General features: G+C 31.5%; 1 protein-coding gene and 1 non-coding gene across 6 annotated transcripts in view; one reads left to right on the forward strand and one right to left on the reverse strand.

Annotated features, from left to right (window-relative positions):
* The window catches only part of PDE4D (phosphodiesterase 4D), a 1,062,771-nt gene that overhangs the window by 536,568 nt on the left and 508,613 nt on the right, over window positions 1-17,590 (reverse strand). The window lies entirely within an intron of this gene.
* On the forward strand, window positions 567-671 carry LOC111718962. The gene has a single exon (XR_002769309.1). It is a non-coding gene; the product is annotated as a U6 spliceosomal RNA (small nuclear RNA).

Genomic DNA, 17,590 nt, shown 5'->3' on the forward strand with positions numbered 1-17,590 from the left:
TAGAAAGAACATATTTCTATATAATTTTAAGAAACTTCTTGTAATCAGTCTTATTTCAGGCAATATTACCCATATACTGAGATATAAATAACAATAAGAATTTACCCAAAACAATGTCACCTTATTAACATCGAGAAAAAGTAAAAAAAAATATTAAGGAGAATTTTGTTCAATTTGGATGTCAGTTGAATACAGATCGGGATAATAGGTTGAATTCAGTTAGTGGAATAGAAAGTCTTTTGTCTTATAAAGGTACTTTTCTACATTGTCTCTCTATTTAAAATATTTTCCAAAGAATACTAAAAGTATTATTCTCTGCTACAGAAACTGAGGCACACAGATAATTTTTTTTTATGCCAGACAACACAAATCAATTTTAATTTAGTGTTCTTAAGCCCATGAACTTTCAAGAAAATAGTCTATTCCTGTATTTCAATAAAACTTGTTTTCTTTGTAATCTCAAATATTTCACTTTATGCATTTAAAACCTTTATTTTGATAAAAGGTCTGTTTGTAGCCTTTACCAGAGTCCCAAAGAGTCCATGGAACAAGTTTAATCATATCTGGTGCTCATTTTAGCAGCACATATACTAAAATTGGAATGATACAGAGAAGATTAATATTGTCCTTGCAAGGATGACATGCAAATGCATGAAGCATTTATATTTTTAGGAGGAAATGTCCAACCATAATAATTACTATGTGGACAGAGAAGATTTATTCAAATGAAGATAGTGGAGCTGAAAAAGGCACTCCATTTTCAATAAGAAATTCAATGGTCCCAAGCAGACAAACAGTTCTTGGAAGAATGCAAAAAGAACTTTAAAAATCAAAATAAGCAAATTGAAGAAAAAAGAAGAAAAAAAGATCAGTAATTTTTTAAAAAATCAAGAAAATTATGAAAAAAAAGCCAACCAACTTGAAACAGAAAATCAAATATTTAAAGAAGAAAATAATTCCTTGAAATATAGACTTCATTAAAAGGAAGCTAGGGAGGTTCCCCCCAAAAAAACCAACCAAACAAGAAATAATAAAACAAAATTAAAAGATAGAAAAAAATAAGAGAGGACCATTTAATCAGAAAAACAATTGACTTAGTATGAAGAACAGATCGAAGAGAAATAATATAAGACTAGTTAGAATACCTGAAAAGTATGATTAAAAAAAGAATCTTGGTATAATAATACAAGAAATTATCAAGGAAAATTGCCCTGAAGTTCTAGAACAAGAAGGTAAAAGAGAAATAGAAAAGAAAATTCATTGTTCATCACATAAAAGAGACCTCAGGAGAAAAACATACAGGAATATCATAACCAAGTTTCAAAGCTCCCTGGTTAAGGAGAAATTATTGGAAGCAATAAAAAACAATAACAAACTTAAATAATATAAAGCTACAATAAAGATTATCTAAGACTTAGCAGTTACTATATTGCAGAACCATAGATCTTGCAATACTGTATTTTATAAAGCAAAATAGTTGGAGTTAAAACCAAGGGTAATTCATCCAGCATACTTAAGTATTATCCTGAATGAAAAAAAAAGGACATTTAACTAACTGAAAGACTTTCAGATATTTGTGACAAAAACAGGAGAACTTAAGGGAACATATAACATATAACATCCAGGAGAAATAAAATATAAGCATTAAAGACAAATTATAAGGGATTCAATAAAATCAAATTGTTTACTTCTCATGTGTGAAAATATTATATTATTATGAATTATCATTATTTGGGTAGTTTGAAAGAAAGGCTTGGGCTGAGCTGAATAGGATAAATGATTATGGGGAAAAAACTTTGTGGGGAGACACAAAGAATTAATGATCTCAAACAACTGAGACATAAAAGGAAAAAAAAAACAGATGCAGAAGAATTTAGTAGGGGGAAAAACAGTAACAGAAGAAGCAGATAGTACTAAAACCTTACTCTAATTGGCAATTGATTAAAGAGGGAAAAACGTGTGTGTGTGTGTGTGTGTGTGTGTGTCTAGAAGAGTACAAAAGTCTCTTAATTTCAGACATAAATAAGAGGATAAGGGGATAGGATGGGAAGGAAAGAAAAAGGGAAGAAATTTTAGACGGATGGATAAGTTAAGGAATAGAAGAGTAGGGTAGCAATAAGTAAGACAAAAAGAATGAGGATAGTGAGGGAAAATACAGAAGTAATCATAACTTAAAATAATAATGGAATGAATTTACCCATAAAAATAAAATGGATGACAGATTAAAAATTTGAATTCAACAATACATTGCTTTCAGGAAACAATAAAAATGAGAGATACAAACAAAGATTAAAATAAGGGTAAGGTTAGAATTTTTTATGTAAAAAGAACAAGGGAAGAAATTATGATATTAGCCAAGTTAAAATTAAAATAGATTTAAACAAAATAGAAAAATAGGAAAACTATACTATGTTAACAATAATATTCAATATAGTTTTAAACCTCTTAAAAAAACTAGATAGTATAAAATATCTGAGAGTATATCTGCTAAAACAGACACATGTACTATATGAACATAACATAAAACACTTTTTATATGATAAAGTCAGACTTAAATAATTCAAATAATGTTTATTGTTCTTGGATAGTTAAAGACAATAAAACAAAAATGACAGTAGAAAATTGAGTTGCAGAGAGAAGTGACTTAATTATATTACTAATAATTGTCAGGGCTCAAATTGGAATTCGGGTCTTTGGATTTTGTGGAAAGCCTACCGTGCATATCTTTGTAGTCTTATGATAGTATAATTTGTCTAAAAAAGTAACTAAAATAGTAGTCAGCTATGGAACACCCTGAGTTTGGGGTATCATTCAGGTGAAGGAGAAGAAATACTACTCAGGTTGAATTGTAATGGCAAACTTTCAAGAAATTAAGTTATTCAAACCTTAGAAAGCCTAATTTTATGCACAGGCTGTGGCAAAAGTTCAACAGATCTGTCATCCTTAAATACTTCTAAGGAAATTACAGTTGAAGCTGTGATTAGAGTTTTAAAAACTAGTGCTTTCAAGCAAAAAGAAAAATTATTCCAAGGAACGAACTGAAATCAATGAGTTTGGTCATCCCTCAGGAGTGTACCACCATATCTCATAGGATCATCAAGGACACACTTAAAAATGGAAGTGCTACAGTCAAACACAATTTTTATGTTAATGAGATAAGAGTTAACAATAGGGATCAGATCTGTGATTTTCATTATTGTGGAGAATTTCTAGGTGAGGTAACCCTCCTAAAAAGGTTATTTTAATATGCTGAAATTGAGAAGATTGAAGACACTTACTAAGTAAGGGTCACATTGTGAAGATGTGTTAGAGGCAAGACTTTATTTATCTCAAATATTCCTGGTTCCCTGTTCACTAAACAATACTGCTTTTTATTACATTAATAATTAGATGAAAATTATAGTTAAATTCTTAAGTACTAAGCTATTAGGCTTTTTATAAAGAAATTATTTTGGCTAGAATGGTATGTACCTTATTTGTATGTTCATAGAGTTGTTTTTAAGTTCAAACAACTTGAAACTTTGCAGCTTAATCTTATGAAATCATTATATTGTTTTTCCTTGGTTTTCAGAACTATGGGAGGAGAAACAAGCCTGAAGTAATACACAAACTTGAATTCTTTTCTAAACATCATCCTTAACAAAATATGGTAATGATAATTTTAAGAAAAATAAAGGACTAAGAAATAAAGAATAAATAATTTCTTTTTTAATATAACTCACCACAAAGAATTTTGATACTTAAAGATCAAGTAGAAAATTACTATTAGAGCAAAACTCAAGAGTTGGAGATTATTTAATCCAATTCCATTATTTAAGTAATAAGGAAATTGAGGCCCAGGAAAGTTAAGTGGCTCTCCCAATGTTACACAAGAAATTTCAATGTTTGGAACCCAGGTCCTATGGCTCCACAGCCATGTTGGGACCCATCACTCTTATAACCACTGCTATCATCACTTACTATGTTATGTAATTGTGAAGAATTCAATTAACTTCTCAGTGCTTCTAAAAGAATGAAAGTTATAGACATGACACAAATGTGCATTAGTTGGGGTAATTTGCCTTCTTGGAGTTCCTTCTATTGGCAAACTCACTGATTTTTGAGCACTAGAGATAAATGATATATATAACATATTATTTTATCATTTAAATTGGAAAAAAAGTTATAACCTAAACATATCTATCTATATGTATACATATATACAGACATATATGTATAAAGGTACACAAATATATGCTGTACATTTTCTCTCTTCTATGCAAATCTATTTGTTAAAATTACTTTGAAAATGAAATTAAGATTGTGTCTTTTCAGATAAAGGATTGCTAACAAAAGACACACCTGAATGGTATTAGGTCTCAATGTTGATGGGGGAGGGGGTGGTGGAAAAAGAATAGGCATTTATTCCCTTCCTTTATGGTCTCATTCCCATGATTCCCAATTCTATTACTACTAGCTCTATTTATTTCTCACATTCCAAAAAATCCTTCAACCATATAGAAATCTAGTGGAAACTTCTATACCAAGATGATATGTAGAAGGTAGCCAGAATAAACTGCAGGTTCAACACAGCTGGAAGAACCTGGGGGGAGATTTTAGTGGTGATATTAACAGTGGCAGAAAACATCCACCTGTCTAATTCTGAATTGGCTCTGGCACCAACAGTCTTCCTGGAATATGTTCAAATAGCATTATTAGCATAGAGTGCTAAAAAGAGGAGGAAATTATTCTTCTTTACACCCATCTTTGATTGGTCTTTTACAGAGTATTAATATAAGGGTATGCAGCACCATTTTTGATGTGAATGTCAAAGAAATTAGCATGGACAGAGAAGGAAAAGATTTTTTAGTGTCTAAATTAGCACGTTAAAAAGTCAGGAAACTAGTGTGGAGCTTTACTTTTTTCTGAGTTTGTAGTATTTTGGGTTTTGTTTTTGTTTTTGTTTTGTTTTGTTTTTGGTAATTTGTGAGCCTTATTTTGAATAATGGCCAGATCCCAGTGAAGTTAGGTTCTTAACCTATTTGGTGTCATCAACCCCTTTGGCAGTCTAGTGAAGCTTATGAACCTCTACTCTGTATAAATTAAAATACCTGTATAAACAAATAATCCAACTGTATTGAAATACTTGTGAAAATACTTTTTGAAAATAATAGTCACATACCTCAAGTTAATAACTTCTGCATTAAAAATAGGCAGTTTTCTTTGTATTAGAATTCAGGAAAAACCACACTATCACAAAAAATGTGTGATGTGACAAAAAAATCATGACTGATATGACCACAAAATAATATATTTTCAGTCACTGCAGGTATGCTCTCCACAATCATAGAATCATAAAATTGAACAGCTGACACCAATGGCTACTGAATTCAACCTACACTAAAAAACAAAACAAAAAAGGCAAATAAACCCAATTCTCTCCACAAAATATACTTACAACTGGTCATCTAACCTTTGTTTGAAGAACTATAAATTATATTTGATTTAATTTGTAGTTGTATAATAGCAATACAAAGTGAACAAATACTTCTAAAAATTTTAATAGAATTTTAAAATATATTGACAGTGTACCTACCTACATTTTACAACTCACTGTGAGAGAGACTGTGGGGAATATAAAGATAAATAAGAATTGGCCATAGTCCATAAACTTATAATCTTGTTGAAAAAACAAGACATAAAATTGTGATGAATTTTTTAGGATTTTAAAATGTTCTTCCATTAAAGTAATGCAACTACCTTTTTATGATAAAACCAATAAATACTACTAAAGCTATGACTTTTAGTTGAAGAATTTAAAGTTTGCCCCTATGCCCTAATATTATTTATTCATTTGTTGCAATAAATCTGTAAGTAAAATGATGCATTTTGGGGTTAAGGCATTTTCCTGTCATGAAGTCATTTTAGGTCTTATGTGATTATCAGCAACTTGGAGAAAAAAATTATAACAGCAAACAGCAGGGGGTGCTCAAAGACAATCTGGACAATACATAAGCAGACCGGAAATGATAAAGAGAGGCAAGGAATAACTGGGAGATATTGTGGTAGGAAAGCAACATGGGAGCTAACTATATGATGATTGAACAACAACAACAAAAAATTAATGAATGCAGTTTAAAATTTCAAGAAGGAAACTCAATCTATATGATGCAATTATTCAAAAATTTGCCCTTTCTCATTTTTTATAAAGTATTTAGTTTGGTGTAGACATAGATCAAAGTACCAAGGGAAGGAACATAAACAGACAATTTGGAAACAAACACAATTACATAACATAAAACTGACCAAAGGGAATTAATTACCAATTACTACTAATTCTACAACATACTTTTTCAATGATCTTTTGGTTGGTCTATGTCATCACACATATACAAACTCCGAAGAAGAGTGCTATGAATTTTGAAAATGAAAAGTCATAGATGTGACTTATAGAAAGATTAGGAAGCTCTTCCAAGAGATGTGATCTTTTCTGTGAGCTCACTGAAGTGAGTACTCCCTTCAACAACCTTATCAGACACTGAGCAAAATAACTATTTTTAGATTGGATAATAATCCAACCTTTCCTCAAAAAACAAAACAAAACAACAACAAACTCAAGTTAGTTTATAAATCTCAAGTGATTTAAGAAGTAGTTGTCACAATATCCCAGGGAGAGTTAAAGCTTCACCCAGGACTAATACACAATTTCTTCCAACTCATCACCAGCTGCAAGCAAATCACTGAAACACAAGTACAAGAGTAAGCTTTTAGCTTTCTGGAAAACTGTTAAGGAAGAAAAGATGTCTATCTTGAGAAAGCAAGAATCATTTAGGTAACTTTAGAACAAATGGAAAACAATTAGAGGCAGAAATAGATCAAATTACTATCAAGGAGAGGCGAGGCTAGCAAAGAGAAAAAGGAGAGAGAAGGAGAGGGAGAGGGAGAAGGAGAAGGAGAGGGAGAGGGAGAAGGAGAAGCAAAGGGAGAGAGTGAGAAAAATAGAGGCAAAGACAGAGAGAGAGAGACAAAAACACATAGAGAAAGAAAGAGAGACAGAGAGAGAGTGAGAAAGAGCACTTGGAAAATATATAAATGGTAAATGGAATTATTCTTTCAAAGGCAAGAGTGAAAGACTGAGGGAAAATGTTCCTTCTACTGACAAGAGGAGATTTTTGAATACATTTCAGGGATTTTTACATACACAACTTTAACTTCTTTCTTTGAAAGATCAATTATTAGCACTTAGTCTAAGGATCACTTGTGGATGAAAGGATAGAAAGCAATCTAGATAAGAAATAAATCAGTTGAGTAGTCTGGAAAGTTAGATGTATTAAAATAAAATCTAAAGTATCTGCTGATGTACATTGTTGAAATCTTGAAATGTTATTGTGAAAATTTTGGTATTTTTCTCAAGAGTTCATTGAAAGCATGAAGACTTTTTTTCAGAAAATGGAAAACATTAAGTTCTCTTTTTTTAAGGAAAAAGAAAAGTAAAAACCTGGGAATTATATATATTGTCCTTTAACTTGGGTTTTTGGGAAATATTAGGGAAAAAAATAAATCTGCAAATTTCTTAGGGACTACATGAGGTGATGTGAGTCAATATCCATGGTTTATATGCAGCTGGCTCAAGACTAATTTCATTTCTTCACATGAGAGAGTGACACGCTGTAGAGCCAAGAGAGAATCAGCATATAAGGAAGCATTGTATACTGGAAGGAACATTACCATCTGAAGTTAAATAAAATAGGTTAATCATTTAACCTCCTAATTCTGTTAAGAGTATTGGCACCAAGAGTATTGAAGGTCAAAGAAAGAATGGACGGTTCTAAATACACCAAAATATTTTCAGCACTACTTTTTTGTGCCAGCCAAAAATTAGAAAGAAAATAATTGTCTATTAGCTGAGAATTGATTGAGCAAACTGGTATATGAATGCAATGGAATATCATTTTGTATAAAAGAGCAAATATAAGGAATTCAGAGAAAGATGGGAAAACCTGTATGAACGATTCATATTGAAGCAAGCAAAATCAGTCAAAGACTATATGCAATAAAACAATAAAAACAAAAACAACACTAAAAGGCAGGAATGTCACTCTGTTAGCTGGTTTTTCTTAAATGTTTTTCTTTGCTATTAGAGCAGGTTCAGTGGAAGATAAGTGGGTTGGGAGACTCTTGAGATGGATATTAAGGAAAACTGAATGTGATACAAACCTAGAAGGGAATAATAAAACTTTAAAAAAAAAAACTGAAGCAGAGCAAATGAAATAAGTCCAGGAAAACAACACATATGACTACAATAATATGAAGAATGAAGCAAACCCTAAAGAGCAGCTAAACTCAGTTTAAAGGCTGCATAATCAATATTGCTTCTACTAGGGGAAAGATGTCAAAACAAATTTCTCTCTTCTCATTAGAGAGGTAAGGATGATGGGTACTGGAAGTTGCATATAGTTATCACACATGGTCATTATACTAGTTTGTTTTGTTTATCTGTTTCTCATTGTGACCAGGAAAGCCATGTTTTTCTCATCCGTATCTCTAGTATAAAAAATCACTAAAATAAAATGAGGAGGTTAGATAAGAGTTTCTCTATAGAATCTTCCAGCTTTTAATGCCAGTATAATAATAGGATCACAGAATATCAGTTTAAAGGCATTTTACACCAATGAGAATTGTTGTCAGACTTTTGTTTAAAGATGTCTTTGATTATAGTTGGGTTTAACTGAATAATGCTTTGATTGCCATCTCATAGGATGTTAAATTAAAGACATAGCCTATAAGATTGTATTGAGGCATCCAGTGGATAGTGGATAGAGGGCTGGACCTGGAGTTGACAAGAGCTGAGGTAAAATCTGGCCTAAAAACACTTAATAGCTGTATGATTCTGGGATGTCACATACGTCTGTTTGCCCCAGTTTTCTCAACAGTAAAGTAGGGATAATATTATGCCCTGAATTGTGGGGTTGTTGTGAAGATCAAATGAGATATTATTTGTAAAGAGTACTTAGCAGAGTGACTGGGACATACTAAATACTATTTAAACACATGTTCTTCTCCTCCCTTCTCTTATAAAACCAGTTGCAGGCCCAAGATTGTTGCCTTGGTGCATTAACATAAGGTAGAAGAGTTTCTTAACCTCAGAAAATCTTAATGCACCTATCTAATCTTAATGGCATGGCTTTTGAAAGCATATCAGATAAGTATAATTATCTGTAGCTCATCATTAACTGTTAGATAGAAGATTAAATCTCTAAAACAGGTTAGCAAATTTGTGTAATATCCATCTTTATAGGTCTTCAAATAATATCATTATCTCTGAAAAACAGCTTCAGTAATATGTTGCCAAGAAATAGAAAAATACATCTGAAAACTTGAATATTCCTTACAAGTCTAAATAATGAGATAATGAAGAGTGAAATGAGCAGAATCAAGAGAACACTGTATACAGTGACAGCAATATTAAGAACAATTTTGAGTGAAGTTATTTTGACTATTATAAATACTTAAATTAATTATAAAGGATATAAGAAGACATCATCTGCATCCAGAAAAAAGAACTGATTAGTAGAAGTATATATAGAATAATTTTATATACATGTGCCCATTTGTATCCAATTACAGTCATTTCTAAGGTGAGGGAGAAGGGAAGAAAAAATAAATGTATATCATAATTGTATTGTACATTTGAAAAGAATAGCAAGTTGAGCATACTAGCATACAGGCAGTATAGTATTTTTTGGACAGATCATGGTAAGGGCCGGGGATAGTATTTACATCACTTGAAACATGCTACAAAAATTTAGGCTATTGTTAAAATACAGATAAAGGCATCTGCTCCAATAAAAACTTATCAAAGAAAAGCAATGTGGCCATACAGCCAAGCATGATACAGTATCAAGGACAAATCAAAAAAGTTATTTCTATTTTTGGAAAGAAAGTAGGTTATGTAAAGTTTAATTAGGTGGAGAAAATAATGTCAAATAAGAGAACTCAGATTTTGTTTGCACTGTACATATTTTTTATTAGTTAGTTAGACATGTCTATATTCTTAATTATTTCAATTGTACTTGAGCATTTAGGTCTATAAATATTGTTAAGGAGAACGTGATGAAGCTTAGTGACAAAGTATTAGCCATGCAAAAATCAATAACTTTGTCTCTCATGCATCTGATATACCATTTTACACTTAAATAAAAAAAAGATTCTTTTCCCAACCTCTCACCCCCAATTTTTCTTAAAAAGTTACCACTGAAATATGGTAACATAACAGTGATTACATGATATTTTTTAATCCCTTTATTATATCTAAGTTAATCTCAATATTTTCAATTATAACTAGACCAAGAGATTAAGCAAGGCTATTAAATATTTCAAAATCACAGACACTGAAAAGGAATAAAGTCCAATTAAATGCAAATGTTATCAAGAATGACATTAATGCAATTTAGAGTCTCCAAGAAACAATTCTTTGGATAGTCTATTTTTTTTTTTTTGGTAATTATTCAAGAACAGGAGGTTCTTAATTGGAGCTCGTAAATGTTTTTAAAAACATTTTGATAGCTGTATTTTGATTGTTTCCCATCATAATCCTATGTATTTTCTTTTATGTATTAAAATTATTTTGAGGAGTCTATACATTTCACCACTGTCAAAGGGGTCCATGACACAAAAATGGTCAAACCCCTTATCTAAAGGGAAAATATAGATCTGCTGTATACTGATCAGTCATGGTAATATTCTCAGAAGTCCTAGTTGGAAAGAATACTATCAATTCTATAAAAATGTATTAAATGCTTACTATACAAAATGAACTGTGCAAGGTATGGGAGAAGGTAAAAACAAAAATGAGAGTCCCTTCAAGAAGTATACCTTCTAAATTCTAAATGGTGCTCCATTTTTATACTACTGCAATGGATGAAGCACATCACAAAAATGAAAGACTCATACAACCCTGAAGCTAGAAATGAACTTTGAGACTGTCTTTTACAACTCACTCATTTTACAGATGAGGATATCGATTCTAGGATGACTAGGCAACTGTCCACAATTGGTTAGTGTCAGAGTTTAGCTCATAAACTCTCAGGCAATAAAAATACATACATATATAAAAAGAATAATTTGGTGAATAGAGGACTAGTGTTAGAGATTTGGATTCAAACCCCACCTGTAACATATATTGCATAGGTGATCCCTTTAACTCTCAGTGATGCAAGCAATTTTCTAAGACTATAAGGCAAAGAATAAGGGGATAACCTATAAGAGAAGGGAATTTCCTTACTGAAACTTCCCTATAACAATGAAATCAAATTCAGAAGTGCAATGGAGAGTTCTAGGCTGAATGTGATGAAGGAAGGAAAAATTATAAATAAGATGACTCCCAATTCCCACAATCTCTGTATCCCTTAGTATATAGTTTTCATGAGGTTGCATGGCCAAAGAAATTCATCATCTGGTGATCAACCTTCAAGTAATAGCCTCTTTGAACGTATATAGCTAGTCTTGGATGGAATTTGGGTTGATTTAACAGCAAAGCCTTCAAGAACTATAACAATTAGATTATTTAGAGTACAAATTATCTGAAGAAGTCCAACCAAGTTATTGAGAATAATTAAGCAGTTTGATGAAGGCTCCAATTTTTCAAAACTGATGTCAGGGAAGGTAACCATATTTTCTCATTATGTATCTCTTAAATGTATGTAACATCAGAGATCTAATACTGGACTGAGAAATTCATGAATTTTCATGCTATTAATAGTATAGCTGAAGTAAAAGTATTTTGAATTTTAAAAACATATCAAATGACTGGGATACTTCTTCCAATGCTTTGGGAAAGAGATTAGGCCATATTCAGTTTCACACAAATGCTGACACCTTGCACCACATGGTAAAATCCATGGCAGGTACTTCTTCAAAATTATTTTTTTACAAGGAACTCTTTTGAACAGGAAGACTGATTAAAATCAAGCAGAAAGCTAAACTAGAGAGAAATCAAGTGGGAGAGAAGGCTTGAAATCACTAATCCTCTGCCTTCTCCTTTATTCCTTTTCCTATTTGTCACTAAAATTTTTAAAAAATATTTTAATTTAAAAAAATTAAATTTTGAGTTCCAAATTCTATCCTTTCTTTCCGAAATGGTAAGCAATCAGATATATGTTTATACATGTGTAATTATGTAAAATATTTCCTTTTGTCATTATGCACAAGAAAACAAATTTAAAAAAAAAAGAAAGTGAAAAAGAATGTTTCTGACTGTATTCAATCAACCTTCTTTCTCTGGAGGTGGATAGTATACTTCATCATTAGTCCTTTGGGGTTGTCTTGGATCATTGTATTGCTGAGAAAAGCTAAGTTATTCACAGTTTTTCATTAAACAATATTACTGCTGCTGTGTACAATGATCTCCTGGTTTTGTTCACTTTACTATGTATCAGTTCATGTAAGTCTTTCCAGGTTTTCTTCTGAAATCATCCTGCTTGTCATTCTTTATAGAACAATAACATTCCATTACAACCATAAAGCACAGCTTGTTTAATAATTTCCTAATTTATAGACATTCCTTTGATTTCCAATTTTTAGCCACCTAAAAAAGAGATGCTATAAACATTTTTGTACAAAGAGATTTATTCCCCCCTTTTTTGGATGTTTTGGGGATATAGACTTAGACTTAGGTGGATCAAAGGGTATGTACAGTTTTATAGCTCTTGGGGCATTGTTTCAAATGGTTTTCCAGAATGGTTGAATCAGTTTAGAACTGCACCAATAATGCATTAGTTAGTTTTTAAATACTTCATATAATACTGGGATTAATTGTTCTTTAAATGTTGGGTACTATTTACTTGTGAATCCACCAGTCTATGGGGATTTTTCCTTAGGAATTTCATCAATGGCTTCTTTAATTTCTTTCAATAGAGTTGGGTTATTTAAGTGTTTTACTTCTTTTGTTAACCTGGAAATTGTTTTTATAGATATTCATTATTTCATTTAGATTGTAAAATTTATTTGTATATAATTGGGCAAAATAGCTCCTAATAATTGTCTTGATTTCCCTTTCATTGTTTGTACTTCAGCTATTGGTTTCTTCTTTTAAATTCGAATTAACCAATGATTTATCTTTTTTATTAGTTGTTTCTCCATAAGACCGGTTTATAATTTTGTTTATTTGTCCAACAATTATCTTACTTTCAATTTTATTATTTTCTCCTTTAATTTCCAGGATATTAAACTTGGTGTTTAATTGAGGATTTTTTGATTTCTTCTGTTTCTAGCTTTCTTTTTTTTTAATTGCATGCCCAGTTCATTGATCTACTTTTCCTCTATTTTATTAATGTAAAGAATTAGAGATATAAATTTCCCCCTAAGTAATGCTTTGTCTGCATCCTATAAATTTTGGTGTGTTGTTTCATTGTGATCATATTCTTTAATGAAGTTATCAATAATTTTTATGATTTATTCTTTGACCTACTTGTTTTTAGGATTATTTAATTTTTAATCTCTCTTTCCACTGTCTATTATTGAGTGTAATTTTTATTGAATTATGATCTGAAAAGGATGTATTTGCTATTTCTGCTTTTCTGCATTTGATTATAAGGTTTTTACATCCTAATGTGGGTCAATTTTTAGTAGGTGCCATGTACTGCTAAAAAAGACATATTCCTTTCTATTCCCATTCAGCTTTCATTAGATGTTTTTCATACCTAAGTTTTCCAGAATTTTATTCATCCCCTTAATTTCTTGTTTCTTTTTTAGTTAAATTTATCTAATTCAGAGAAGGAAAATTTGATGTTCCCTACTAATATAGTTTATTGTTTATCTCTTCCTATAATTCATTCAACTTCTTCATATATTTAGATGCTATATCATTTGGTACATATAGTTAAATAGTGATATGATTTCATTGTCTTTAGTGACTTTTAGCAAGATATAGTTTCCTTTTTCATCTATTTTAATTAGATTTATTTTTGTTTTTGCTTTGTCTGAAATAATGATTGCTTCCCCTGCCTTCTTTGCTTCAGCTGAAACATAATACATTCTGCTCGAGTTTACTTTTATCCTGTGTGCATTTCTCTACTTCAAATGTGTTTCTTTATTAAAAACAAAAAACAAAAAACAAAAACATGTTGTAGGATTCTGGTTTTTAATCCATTCTTCTATATGTTGCATGATATTTGATTTTTTTTTGGCTGCCTGAAATACTTTCTTCTTCATCTATAGGCTCTGGAATTTGGTTATAATGTTCTGAGAGTTTTCATTTTAAGATTTCTATCAGTGATTGATGGGTTCTGTCGAGTTCTGTTTTATTCTCTGACTCTAATACATCAGGACAGTTTTCTCTGATAATTTATTGAAAGATGTTGTCCAGGATTTTTTTTCCTATCATGACTTTTTGATAGTACAATAATTCTTATGTTATCTTTCTTGAATCTATTTTCTAGATCACTTTTTTCCCATGAGGAATTTCACATTTTCTTTTGTTTTCCATTTTTAATTTTGTTTTTATCATATCTTTATGTCTCATAGAATCATTAGTTTCTACTTGTTCAATTCTAACTTTTAAGGAATTATTTTCTTTAATGAGTTTCTGTACTTTCTATTCCATTTTGCCAGTTCTATATTTAGGGAGTTATTTTCTTCAATACATACTTTTTCATGTATCTTTTCCCATGCTGTTGACTCTTTTTTCATTACACTCATTTCTTTTACCAATTTTTCTTCTACTTCTCAAACTTGCTTTTAATAGTCTTTTAAAACTCTTCTAGGAATTCTTTTTGAATCTGAGACCAAGTTACAATTTTTTTTGGAGTTTTATATGTAGTCATTTTAACACTATTGATTTTTTCTATGTTTATGCCTTGATCCTTTTTATCACATAGTAACTTTTCATAGTCAAGTTTTGTTTGTTTTTTACTCACTTTTCTGCCTTTTTTTGTGACTTGATGTTTTTCTGTAAAATTGGGCTCTGGTTCAATACTGTATCAACCTTTTGTGCTGGGGCTTTGGGTCTTTTTGCTAGCTTTTGCTAGGCTTTGGTTCTTCCTCTTAGGTATGGGGTTAAACTGCTACCTTGCTCCAGGAGTGGGTCTCTGCTACTGTGTTGCTATAGAAACAAGATTTCTATGGTGGACAGAGATCTGGGGCAGGGCTTCACAACTGGTCTTCTGTGGGTCAATGCCTTGTTACTGGTTTGTACTGGGAGTTTTCTGAAATAGGACCTTCCTGCTCTTCACAGACTTCTAATTTACCTAGGGGGCTGCTGACTTGCAAGAGGGCAGAGCCTCAATGATGATGGATTGCTACAGGCTCAGGGTCCTACTGAAGACTCCCTGCTATAAGACTGCTGCTATTACTCCCAATCTTCTCCTACCCCTATGAACCAGACTTTTGCTGCAGAGTTGTTATATTGCTTCACTGTTCCTAGATCAATTCTGAGGGAGTTTCCTAGTTGTGTGGTAGGGAATTTGGGAGGGTTTCAGAGGATTTTTCCTCACTCTGCCAACTTTAATACAAAAGTAATGATCATTTCTTTCTAAGCACTGTCAAAGTAATATATCTTACAGTAGTCATTTGGAATAGTCCATGAAAATTTTGTTTCCAAGATTATTTCACAGCATCAGAGTTTGGGGCAAAAGTATAAAGCCAAGAACATTAATAAATATGTGATGGGAATAATTTTCTCCTCAGACTCTAAATTAAACACTAAGCTTTTTAGTAATAAAATCATACCTCTTGTTCCCCACTGACATTAAAAGTCCCTTGTTTCCTACTGACTAGACTAATTTTTATTTTTTTTTTTAATGAATGATAATCTATCCTGGCCAATCTATATATGCATGTATATATGTATGCATGCATGAAAAGATTTTCCATGCCAGCTAATTTACATTGGTGCATATATATACACATGTATGTATATTGACCAGAATAGATTATCAGTCGTAAAAATTAAATTAATCTGATCTATATTTTATGTCAATGAAGTATAAAAGGGAAGAAATAAAAATGTATGTGCATATGATAATCAAGTAACAGTTAATCCAATAATATCTACAGGTTGAATTATAATTTACCTATTTTTACATGACTCTACTTCAGTGATTAATTATTCTCATCAACATTGGTAAATGTGTATTGGTTTTCATCGAAAAGCACTGATTTGGTCTTTGAAAATCAAAATGGCATTTCTACATATTCCTTAAATGTGAACAAAAGTAGAAGAGTGAAATATTTCTTATGTACTGCTGCTGTTTGAAATTTGGTTTTAGTCTATCCTATAAAATATCTTGGAGGTGACTTATGAAATAAAGAATTCTATTGTCAAGTATTTATTATGCACTTACTATAAGCTCAAAAGATGTGATACCTATATTCAATGATCTTATATTCTAACTGGTAGAAAAAGTCTAACTCACAAGAAAAAATAGGAACCAAAACAAAGCAATTATGTACTTCTATGTAATGGTTACAAGATTTTTAATTCTTTTTAAGTCTTTGGAGAATTCAAAAGAATCAATGATGAAGGAGGGCTGAAATGATTAGGAAAGTGGGATGAGATTGACACTAGATGTTGAAGGATGACTAGAGGGTTTTAGAAGTGGAAGAATATGAGAAAAGTCAAAGAAATGGGAATGAGTAGGAAAGCATATCTGTGAGAGTAATTCTGAATACCATGTAAGTTGTTAAGATTGATTTGTCGGTACTATTTTTCTGTCTGTCAATGCATCTATGTATATGTCTATTCACTGTCCTGCCATCTTTCTTATGCCTAAGGGTGTACCTTCTGACTATAGGAAATTTACAGATCATAAAAACCAAATTACAGAGGCAGTAAGAGACATGGTGGTATAAAGATATTCCATTCAGATTACAATAGCACCTTTTTAAATGTTAGTAGATCATCCTACACTTTGTAAAAGAAAAGGCTCATAGTTCATTTTCAGATGAGAAGGGCACCCTAGACAAAAATTTTCCCTCTAGGATATATATACTGTCTCTGTACTTTTTTATTTAATAAATCACTGAAATTTTTTTTTTTAAATCTGTGGATAAAACACTGGGGAACTCTGAACTCCAAAGCTGTTTGATCATTATGGGACAAATGGCTAGTATCTGGTTTTGGTCTAATTTGCAAACATGATGATTTGAAGAAATGTGCTAGATGATGACTATAAAACAGGGTTTAATCTAGAGAATCCAACCCTGAACCAGGAAGAACTGATGAAAGGAAATATGTATTCTTACTTCCTGCCTGGAAGTTGCCTGGCAAACTTTAGAGCCAATGCCTTGGGGAAACAGAATTCAAGAAGCAGATCTGGCAGTCTTAGATTAAGGCTTTTTTCTTTTTTCAAAAGAGAACAGCACCACCCCCCAATCAAATGTTGTGCCTGAAGTTAGATATGATAGGTAGTATAACTAATCATTGAAGAGAAAGCTCAGAGAATTCAAAAGATCTGACCATAAGAATTGCAGTGACAATCTATTCAAATGTCATGCTGAGTGCAGGATTTACATGTTCCTTCATATGCTTCACTACTGTATCCAGGACATCTCTAGCCATCCTGATCAATATCATACCACTGGACTCAGATGGTTCTGGAGCAGAAATTGAAAC

The sequence above is a fragment of the Sarcophilus harrisii genome, chromosome 1, assembly GCF_902635505.1.
Source record: "Sarcophilus harrisii chromosome 1, mSarHar1.11, whole genome shotgun sequence".
Classification (NCBI taxonomy): Eukaryota; Metazoa; Chordata; class Mammalia; order Dasyuromorphia; family Dasyuridae; genus Sarcophilus; species Sarcophilus harrisii.